The sequence below is a fragment of the Sciurus vulgaris genome, assembly GCF_902686455.1.
Source record: "Sciurus vulgaris genome assembly, chromosome: 2".
In the NCBI taxonomy this organism is placed as follows: domain Eukaryota; kingdom Metazoa; phylum Chordata; class Mammalia; order Rodentia; family Sciuridae; genus Sciurus; species Sciurus vulgaris.
In genome coordinates, this window is record NC_136462.1 from 129,035,023 (window position 1) to 129,046,284 (window position 11,262).

The window sequence follows — 11,262 nt, forward strand, 5'->3', positions numbered from 1 at the left end:
AATTTCTATTTGCTATTACAACCACTATTCTTCAAATACAACTCCTTAGAGAGACTTTTAGAGAAACGAGAGATTTTCTTATTTCTAGTCCAGCCATTTCATCTTAAGGCTGAGGAAACCAAACCCAGAGAAATAAAATTACTGGCCTCAAAATGCACCATGAATTAGTAACAGAACTTTGATTTCTCTGCCTTTTAATTAAATGGAAATTCTCTACCACTCTGTGCCAAAATTAAATTGTTCTTAAAAATATGATTGCTCTTAAACGTACTCACATGCAGTCACATACCCCACATACCTACCCTGCCCCACATACCTACCTCGCTCTGTAAGACTTCCTGAGAAAGCAAAAACCTCACCAGATCTCTCCAACAGAAAGAATTTAACTTCTGAAGAGAAAGTACCCTATCACCACAGAAAACATTGCCAAAATAAACCAAGTTCTGGAGATGGAAACCAGGAACCATGTACATAAATCAAAGGCAGAATATTAGTTTTAAAATACAAGTTGTGCAGTTAAAAGAAAGGCCAGACATTTGGATGTTTAGAGGGACTTCATGGCTGAGTAGGACATTTCATCCAATAGATGGCAGTAGCCTCTTATTTTATTTTATTTTTTTAAATAAGCACATAGAAGCCGATGTTTCAAAGGAAAAAGAACCAATGAAATGAGATGAAAAAAATCTTTTTTGTCCTCTCATGAAAAACCAAGTAATCCACCCCTCTGGAAGTATCATAGAATTAAGACAAAAATAAAATCTCACCTACCTAAACAGTTCTAGGGAAAATCAACTAACATCCCACCAAAAACATGTTATTAATTGCAAATTATAACTAACAATTGCTTTGTGTTGTGTCTTTATCAGAAACAGTAAAGAGAATTATTCCTGTTATATGCTGAATTAAAGTAGACTTGAGTGGTTGAATACAGCTTCAGCTTTCTACACACTAACCTTCTTGAAAGGAGAAAAACAAAGGATCCACTTGGTCACTAGCAATTGTTTAACTACCACCTATTTCTTGAAACTTATTACACTTGTGAACATTTTGGTACAATTCTAGCTTTCTGTTTATTTGGATAACTGTGGCTCTCTCTCCACTTGGGATTACACTTAATTTAGAAGTGAAAGAAAAGTCAGATAGATAACATAATTTATGTCAGTTGTAATCATATTTTGATATCAAATACCTAGTAAGAGAGAAGCTAATTCTAGTGGTGCTGCATTTAAAAATATATTTCTTAGGCGAGGAAGGTGTAGCTCAGTGACGGGATGCTTGCCTGGCATCCACAGCCCTGCTGTTCCATCCCCAGCACCACTCTCCCGCGAGGGGGACAAGAAAGAAAAAATGTACTGTGCTTCTTTTTAAAACTATTATTCTATTTTCAGCCCCTTTTTCCCCCTTTGATCTTCCTGTCTACAATTTTCTGCTTACCTTACATCATCATGCAGAGGGAAAAGGACTGAGCACTCTCCACTAGCAAGGGGGTGTTGTTTTGCATGACCAGACCATGTGCTAGGGCAGGCACCTCAGAGCACTTACACCGCCACCTGGATATTTTTAAAAATTTGAGGGAAACATTGCCCCTGAGGTGACTGTAGGTGACCTACAGTCACCTCAGGGGCAGCTAGCTTGATATAAGTCAGTTTTAATATGAGGTTGCTTTTTTTCTTTTCAAAACGTTGTATCATTGCAAAGCTGGGAGGTTTGGTGATTGTTGAGATAGGTGTTGGAGAAAAAGGAATACATTTAATCTCATTTTGAGGTTTTAAATATCATGATGTCCAATGCTGCATCCACATACCATAAATAAAAAATTATGGTTAGGAATAAAATTAAAACATGATTTTTTTTCTTTCAGTTTGTACATACCATTTTTTAATCAGCTACTAAGTTGTCAAGACATACTTATTGCAGTGTTTGGATTTGATTCGCCTCATAAACAGAATTACTAAGTACTTCTTGTGACTTACAAGCATTGTGAAAGAAAAATTGCTCAGTCATTAAGGGTGCTGTGAACTGAAAAGGCTTGGAAACTTCTGGAGTAAAACCATTCAAAAGGTTGGGCTACTTTCCTCTCGAAACTAAAATAAAATCAGAGTATGAATTGATGTAAAAACCTGAAAATAATAAGTCAAGAAAAAAAATAAGTAAGCTTGGATTTGAACCTTGACTTTCCCACATGCTAGTTAAGCTCAGACAGCCTTGCGGAGTCTTGGTTTTCTTCTCCTTTATGTGGGTTAGGAGCTAATATTTGCATTTGTGAATCTTCCTGGCACTTGAAAAGGCACAATAAGTGATAGCAATTATGATTTCTAAACCTAAACAGGTTTCTAAACAGGACCCCTACAAATGTGTATTTTTAGGACAGGAGGCACCTTAAAATCTCTGAGGCCCAGTGCAAAATAAAAACGTAGCAATTGTTGTTCAGAAGTAATAAGAAATTTAAGAGGGTAAAAGCAGAGAATTGTCTGAATATGGGGCCCTGTTACAAGCTGCTCCTGATCTCTCCCCTTTGGATCTTCTCAGGGGTTTCCAGCCCAAATGAAATTTTGTTGTTGTTGTTAATTTTTTTATTTGTTCTAATTAGTTGTACATGACAGTAGAATGCATTTATACATTTTGATAGGTCATACATAAATGGAATATCATTTCTCATTTTTCTGATTGTACATATTGTAGAATCACATAGGTTATGAGGTAATAATGTCTGTTTCACTCTACTATCCTTCCTATGCCCATACCCCTTCCCCTCCTTTCACTCCCCTCTACCTAATATAGAGTAACCCTATTCTTTCCTAGTCACCCCCCACTTATGGTGAATTATCATCCACATATCAGAGAAAACATTTGGCCTTTTGTTTTTTGGGTTTGGCTTAGTTTGCTTATCATATTCTCCAACTCCATCCATTTACTAGCAAATGCCAGAATTTCATTCTTTAAAGCTCAGTAGTATTCCATCGTGTATGTGTGTGTGTGTGCACGTGTGTATGTGTATATATCACATTTTCTTTATCCACTCATCTGTTGAAAGGCACCTAGGCTGGTTCCATAGTTTAGCTATTGTGAATGGAGCTGCTATAAATATTGATGTGGCTATGTCACTGTAGTATGCTGATTTTAAATCCTTTGGGTATAAACTGAGGAGTGGGATAACTGGGTCAAATGGTGGCTCCATTCCAAGTTTTCTGAGGAATCTCCATACTGCTTTGCATAATGGTTGCAGCAATGTATAAGTGTACCTTTTCCTCCACATCCTCACCAACATTTATTGTTGCTTGTATTCTTGATAATTGCCATTCTGATTAGATTGAGATGAAATCTTAGAATAGTCTTGATTTGTATTTCTCTAATTGCTAAAGATGTTGAACATTTTTTCATATATTTGTTGATTGTATTTCTTTTTCTGTGAAGTGCCTGTTCAGTTGCTTAGCCCATTTTATTTATTGATTGAGTTATTTGTTTTTGTGGTGTTGAGTTCTTTATATATCCTAGAGATTAATGTTTTATCTGAGTAAATGTTTTATCTGAGTATGTGGTAAAGATTTTCTCCCAATCTGTAGGCTCTCTCTTCACATTTTTGATTGTTAATTATCACTATTTGCTGATGACATGATTCTATATTTAGAAGATCCAAAAAATTTCCACCAGAAAACTTCTAGAACTAATAAATGAACTCAGCATAGTACCAGGATATAAAATCAATACTCATAAATCAAACTCATTCCTACACATCAGTAATGAATACAATGAAACATTAAAAAAAAATACTTGGGAATCAATCTAACGAAAGGTGAAAGACCTGTACAATGAAAACTATGGAACACTAAAGAAAGAAATTGAAGAAGACCTTAGAAGATGGAAAGACCTCCCATGCTCCTGGATAGGCAGAATTAATATTGTCAAAATGGCTATACTACCAAAAGCGTTATACAAATTTAATGCAATTCCTATTAGAATCCAAATGACATTCTTCACAGAATTAGAAAAAGCAATCCTGAAATTCATTTGGAAAAATAAGAGACCCAGAATAGCCAAAACAATCCTTAGCAAGAAAAGGGAAGCAGGAGGCATCATGATACCAAACCTCAAACTCTACTACAGAGCTATTATAAATAAAACATATTAAAATAAAATATATTATTTTATTATAATAAAAACAGTATGGTATTGGCACCAAAACAGATATGTAGATCAGTGGTACAGAATAGAAGACACAGAGACAAACCCACATAAATACAGTTATCTCATACTAGACAAAGATGCCAAAAACATTCATTGGAGAAAATATAGCCTCTTCAACAAATGGTGTTGGGAAAAATGGAAAGCCACATGTAACAAAATGAAATTAAACCTTTACCTCTCACCCTGCACAAAACTCAACTCAAACTGGATCAAAGACTTTGACACTAGAACAGAGACCCTGAAACTACTAGAAGTAAAAGTAGGCCCAAATCTTTATCACGTCTGCCTAGTATCTAACTTCCTTAATAAGACCCCGAAAGCGCAAGGAGTTAAATCAAGAATCAATAAATGGGATGGACTCAAACTAAAAAACTTCTCAGCAAAAGAAAATTTTTTTCTTTTCAACTTTTATTTTTAACACAACCATTTTGTATGTTAGACTATGATCTTCATAACTGTATTAGTGAGCTTTTGAAGTCAACTTATGGGGGTACGATTTATATAAAATAAACACCCACTTTATATAGACAGTTTGAATAGTTTTGGTAAATGGATATTCCAGTGTAACTACCCTTCAATCAAGATATAGATTATATCCATCGTCACCCTTTGCAGTTGACCCCCATCATCTCTCAGGCACCCTTGATTGTTCTATGTCATTGTTGATTAGGTTTGCCTACGTAGAATGTTGTATTCATGAAATATTAGTCATATAGTCTTTCATGCCTGGTTTCTTTGGTTCAGTTTTTTTTTTTTTTCTTTTTGAAATTCATCTGTTGTTGTGTGAGTTAATAGCTTATTCCTTGGCATTAAGTAATGTTCTAAAGTGTGGATATACTACAATATGTCCATTCATCACTTGGTAAACATCAAATCTATCTTTCCTCCTGCACCAAACCTTTTCACACGTATTTTCTATGCCAAATAATTAGTAGTTCATCAAATATCATTCTAATTTCACTTGATTGTTGAGTTAATTTCTGGGTTAGTTAGCTTTTCTTTTCTGTGATCAAAATACCTGACCAAAACAACTTAAAATAGGAAAGATTTATTTTGGCTCATGGTTTCAAAGGATTCAGTCCAAAGTTGGGCAGCTCCATTACTATGGGCCTGAGATGAGGCAGAACATCATGGCAGAAGGAAAGCCGTTAGCTCTTGGCAGCAAAGAGAAGGAGGAGGAGGAAGAGGAAGAGAGACAGAGACAGAGACAGAAGCTGGGGAGAAGATAAACTTCCTCCACCTAGCTCGTACCTCCTCGTAGTTCATTCAGTTATCAAACAAGTTTTTTCCATTTGCTGGATTAACCCACTGGTGAAGTCAGAACCTTGTGATCCCACTGTTGCCTAAAAACCCCACCTCTGAACCTCATGGCATTGGGGATTATGCTTTTGGCACATGAGATCTGGTGGGATGTTCCAGATCCAAAACATAACAGCTGTAGAAATAATTAAAAAAAAAATCACTAATAGCTGCAAAGTGACCTCAAGCTGGTCAAGTTCTTGTGAGTCAGGCAAGAAAGGAACTGTAAAGAGCACTTATTTTCCATTCCATAGCTTCAAGGCATCACAGGCACGTTAATGGATGCTCAATGACTACTGGTTGATTGAAGATTAATGGGAGAGTGGAGTGTTCACATAGTCATTATCATCTTACTCCCATAGTAGCCAGTTGTAAAGGCTATGGATGGCACAGGAATGGAACATGCTAAACCATCTTTATATGTAGCATACGAAAGGAAGCAAGAAAGCACCATGTTCTCAGCCTTTCTCTCTATTTAGATTTTCTTTATCTTTTAATTAATAAACTTTTTTTAGAGCAGTTTCGTGTTCAGATCAAAATCAGGAGGAAAGTACAGAGAGTTCTCATATACCTTCTGTCCCTACACATGCACAGCCTCCCTTTCTATCAACAGCCTCCCCGACCCCCACAGAGTGCTACCTTTGTTATAATCTATTAACCTATATTGACACATTACTATCACCTGAAGTCCACAGATGATGTAGAACTCTCTTTCTGCTGTACATTCTATGAGTTTTGATAGACCTGTAATGACATGTGTATACCAATGTAATATCATACAGAATACTTTCACTGCCCTAGGTATCCTCTGTGCTCCACTTACTCATCCCTCTCTCCCATCCACCTCCTTTTTACTGAATCTGTAGTCTTCCTTTTTCTAGAATGCCATACACTTAGAATCATAAATTATGTAGACTTTTAGATAATCTGCTTTCACTTAGTAGTATGCATTTAAGTTTCCTTCATATCTTTTCATGGCTTGATAGCTCATTTCATTTTAGCACTAAATAATATTCCATCATCTGGACTACATTTTATTCATCGAGGATTCCAATTTCCTTTTCAATACTTGTTAATGTTTACTTTTTTAAAATTTTAGCCAAACAAGTGGGTGCAGAGTTTTCTCATTGTGGATTTGATTTGCATATCCTTATAATGACTAATAACATCAAGAATCATTTAATGTGCTTATTGGTAATTTGTACATCTTCTTTGAAGAAATGTGTATGCAAATCTGTTCCCCATTTTTAAAAAATTGGTTATTTGTTTTCTTGTTGAGTCATAAATTTCCTTATGTATGTTCTGGACACAAGTTTCTTACTAGGTAAGTTTTTACTTTGTTCAAGTCCAATTTAGTTTTTTGGTTGTTTGTGCTTTTGTTGTTATACCTAAGAAACCATTATCAGGAGTTTATCCATCATCTGCAATCCAGGAGTCTTCTTGGGACTGCAGTGTGGCAGAGCTATGGAAATTGAAACCCAGATTTATAAGGTACTGGAAACCTTCAGGGACACTATAAGTCTACAGTAGAAACTGACTGCCTGAGATCCCCACAGCTAGATGGGAAGACACACTAACAAAATGGGGGGAAAAAAAGGGAATAAAGCACTCCAAACAAACAAGGATGATCCAATTATAGACTCCATTGACAAACCAGTAGAAGAAATGTCAGAAGAGAAGTTCAGAATTTACTTAGTAAGACTCCTTCATGAGCTCATTCCAATACTCCTCAAAGTATTCCATGAAATAGAAGAGGAGGGAACCCTCCCAAACTCATTCTATGAAGCCAATATCACACTGATACCTAAACCAGACAGAGACACATCGAGGAAAGAAAATTTCAGACCAATATCCTTAATGAACATTGACGCAAAAATTCTCAACAAAATTTTAGCAAATCACATCCAAAAATTTATTAAAAAGATAGTGCACCACGATCAAGTGGGTTTTATCCCAGGGATGTAAGGTTGGTTCAACATCAGGAAATCAATAAATGTCATTCACCACATCAACAGACTAAAAGTTAAGAATCACATGATTATTTCGATAGATGCAGAAAAAAGCATTTGATAAAATACAGCATCCCTTCATGCTCAAAACACTAGAAAAAATAGGGATAGTGGGAACATTCCTTAACATTAGCCATCTATGCTAAGCCCATGGCCAATATCATTTTAAATGGTGAAAACCTTAAAGCATTCCCCCTAAAAACTGGAACAAGGCAGGGATGCCCTCTTTCACCACTTCTATTCAACATCATCCTTGAAACTAGCCAGAGCATAGACAAACCAAAGAAATTAAAGGGATACGAATTGGAAAAGAAGAACTCAAACTATCCCTGTTCACTGATGACATGATTATATATTTAGAAGAACCTGGAAATTCCACCAGAAAACTTTTAGAACTCATAAGTGAATTCAGTAAAGTAGCAGGTTACAAGATCAATGCTCATAAATCCAATGCATTTTTATACATAAGTGATGAATCTTCAGAAAGAGAAGTTAGGAAAACTACCCCATTCAAAAAAGCATTGAATGCAATTCCAATTAAAATCCCAATGATGTACCTTACAGAAATAGAGCAAGCAATTATGAAATTCATCTGGAAGAATAAAAAACCCAGAATAGCTAAAGCAATCCTCAGTAGAAAGAGCGAAGCAGGGAGTATCGCAATACCAGATCTTCAACTCTATTACAAAGCAATAGTAACAAAAACGGCATGGTATTGGTACCAAAATAGACAGGTAGATCAATGGTACAGAATAGAGGACATGGACACAAACCCAAATAAATACAATTTTCTCATACTAGACAAAGGTGCCAAAAATATGCAATGGAGAAAACATAGCCTCTTCAACAAATGGTGCTGGGAAAACTGGAAATCCATATGCAACAGAATGAAACTAAATCCCTATCTCTCACCCTGCACAAAACTCAACTCAAAATGGATCAAGGACCTTGGAATCAGACCAGAGACCCTGCATCTTATAGAAGAAAAAGTAGGTCCAAACCTTCAACTTGTTGGCTTAGGATCAGACTTCCTTAACAGGACTCCCATAGCAGAATCAACCACTGGGATAGATTCAAACTAAAAAGCTTTCTCTCAGCAAGGGAAACTATCAGTAATGTGAAGAGAGAGCCTACAGAGTGGGAGAATATCTTTGCCACTCATACTTCAGATAGAGTGCTAATTTCCAGAATCTATAAAGAACTCAAAAAACTCTACACCAACAGTACAAATAATCCTATCAACAAATGGGCTAAGGATATGAACAGACACTTCACAGAAGAAGATCTACAAGCAATCAACAGATATATGAAAAAATGCTCAACATCTTTAGTAATAAGAGAAATGCAAATCTACCCTAAGATTCCATCTCACCCCAATTAGAATGGTGATTATCAAGAACACAAGCAACAATAGGTGTTGGCGAGGATGTGGGGAAAAAGGTACACTCATACATTGCTGGTGGGGTTGCAAATTAGTGCAGCCACTCTGGAAAGCAGTATGGAGATTCTTCAGAAAGCTTGGAATGGAACCACCAGCTATCCCACTCCTTGGCCTATATCCAAAGGACTTAAAATCAGCATACTACAGAGATGCAGCCACATCAATGTTCATTGCTGCTCAATTCACCATAGCCAGATTGTGGAACCAATCTAGATGTCCTTCAATTGATGAATGGATAAAGAAACTGTGGTATATATATACAATGGAATATTACTCCACCATAAAGAATGATAAAATTATGGCATTTGCAGGCAAATGGATGAAATTGGAGAATATCATGCTAAGTGAGATAAGCCAATCTCAAAAAACTAAAGGACGAATGACCTCGCTGATAAGTGGATGAGGACATATAATGGGGGGTAGGAGGGGTTAGCATTAGGGTTAGGGTTAGGTTTAGGGTTAGGGATAAGGAGGGTGGGTAAGAATGGAGGAAGGAAGGGACTGTATAGAGGGAAAAGAGGGTGGGGAGGGGTGGGGGGGAGGAAAAAAATAACAGAATGAATCAAACAACATTACCCTATGTAAATTTATGATTACACAAATGGTATGCCTTGAGTCCATGTACAGAGAAACAACATGTATCCCATTTGTTTACAATAAAAAATAAATAAATAAAAGTAAAAAAATAAAAAAATAAAAATAAATTATAAAAAGACTCCTTCATGACTTTAAGGAGGATATAAAGAGTGAAATCAGAGCTATGTTTTGAGAGAAGGAAGATAACTTAAATAAAGAGATAAAGATCCTGAGAAGAAATCTTTGAAATGAAGGAATCAATAAACGAGAATAAAAATTCAATAGAAAGTAGCACCAACAGAGGAGACCACTTGGAAGACAGAACTTCAGGCAATGAAGACAAAATATATAATTTTGAAAATAAAGGAGACCACACAGAGAAGATAATAAATTGCATGACATTCCCTCACCCAGACACAATGCCTGAACAGCAGCTGCTGAAGCCAACTGAGTGGAGCTACTGTGATTACTTCTGGGCTAATAAGAAAGACCCTCAAAGAAAAAAAAAAAAAAAAGAAAAGAAAAGAAAAGAAAAAGAAAGACCCTCAAGGGAATGGCACCATGGTGGGGTTCGAACTGCTGCTCCAAAAAGCAACTGAAGGGCAAACAAATGCAGAAAGAAATGTCTGAATTCGTCCAAGAGAGTTGATTGAAGAAGAATATGCAAAGAACTTGGCTAAGCTCTCTCAGAACTCCTTGGTTGCACAGGAGGAAGACTCCCTGGGAGAAGCATGGGCTCAGGTGAAGAAAAGCCTTCATCTGCAGATGAAGCAGAAGTTCATCTCAAGTTCTCCGCCAAGCTTCACAGCGAAGTAGAGAAGCCCCTAATAAACTTTCAAGAGAACTTCAAGAAAGACATGAAAAAGTGTGACCACCATATCGCTGACCTCCACAAGCAACTCACCAGCCACTATGTGTCAGTGGAGAAGGCCCAGAAAGCCCTCACAGAGCGGCAGAGAGACCTGGAGATGAAGACTCAGCAGCTGGAGATCAAGCTGAGCAATAAGACGAAGGAGGATATCAAGAAGGCATGGAGGAAGTCCACCCAGGCTGGTGATGACCTCATGTACTGTGTGGACCTCTACAACCAAGCCCACTCTAAATGGTTTGAAGAGATGGTGACTACCACTTTGGAGCTGGAGCGGCTGGAAGTGGAGAGGGTGGAGATGATTTGGCAACATTTGTGCCAGTACACACGGCTGTGGCACAAGACGGACATGTTCAACCAAAGCACAGTTGAGCCTATGGACCAACTGCTTCGAAAGTGTACCCAGCCAAAAACAGAGAGCTGTGGGTCAGAGAGCACAAAACAGGCAACATTCGCCCTGTGGACATGGAGTTCTAGACATGCCTGTGTAGCCCGGGGGGTCCTGCCCAGGAGAGGGGCTGGGTGTCCCACGGAGAGCAGATGGTGTCTCCTGCTGGGTGAAGCTGCCCTCCCACCCACTCTCCTGTCCACTGAGGAGAGAGGAGAGAGCTGGTGATTCCAGAAGGATAATCTGGATGGCCCAGCTGGGGGATCCCAAATATTCCCAGGCCAAGAAGACAGACCTGCAACCCTGCCTTGTCTCCAAGACTGAAGCCCCCCAAACCCCATGCCATGCTTGTTGCTCTGAGAACAAACTGAGGCTGGAAAAAAAAAAAAGGAAACCATTATCAAGGTCATGAATATTTGTGCCTATACTTCTTCTGGTTATTATTAGTCCTTTCATTTAGTTCTAGGAACCATGTTTTAGCTAATTTCGTGCATGG

General features: G+C 37.6%; 1 pseudogene across 1 annotated transcript in view; it reads left to right on the plus strand.

Annotated features, from left to right (window-relative positions):
• The window catches only part of LOC306655343 (growth arrest-specific protein 7-like), a 37,749-nt pseudogene extending 26,894 nt beyond the window's left edge, over window positions 1–10,855 (plus strand). Inside the window, exon 2 of the transcript in view lies at window positions 9,996–10,855. The product of the transcript in view is annotated as a growth arrest-specific protein 7-like (transcript). The remainder of the gene's footprint in view (window positions 1–9,995) is intronic.
• Window positions 10,856–11,262: the final 407 nt, after the last annotated feature.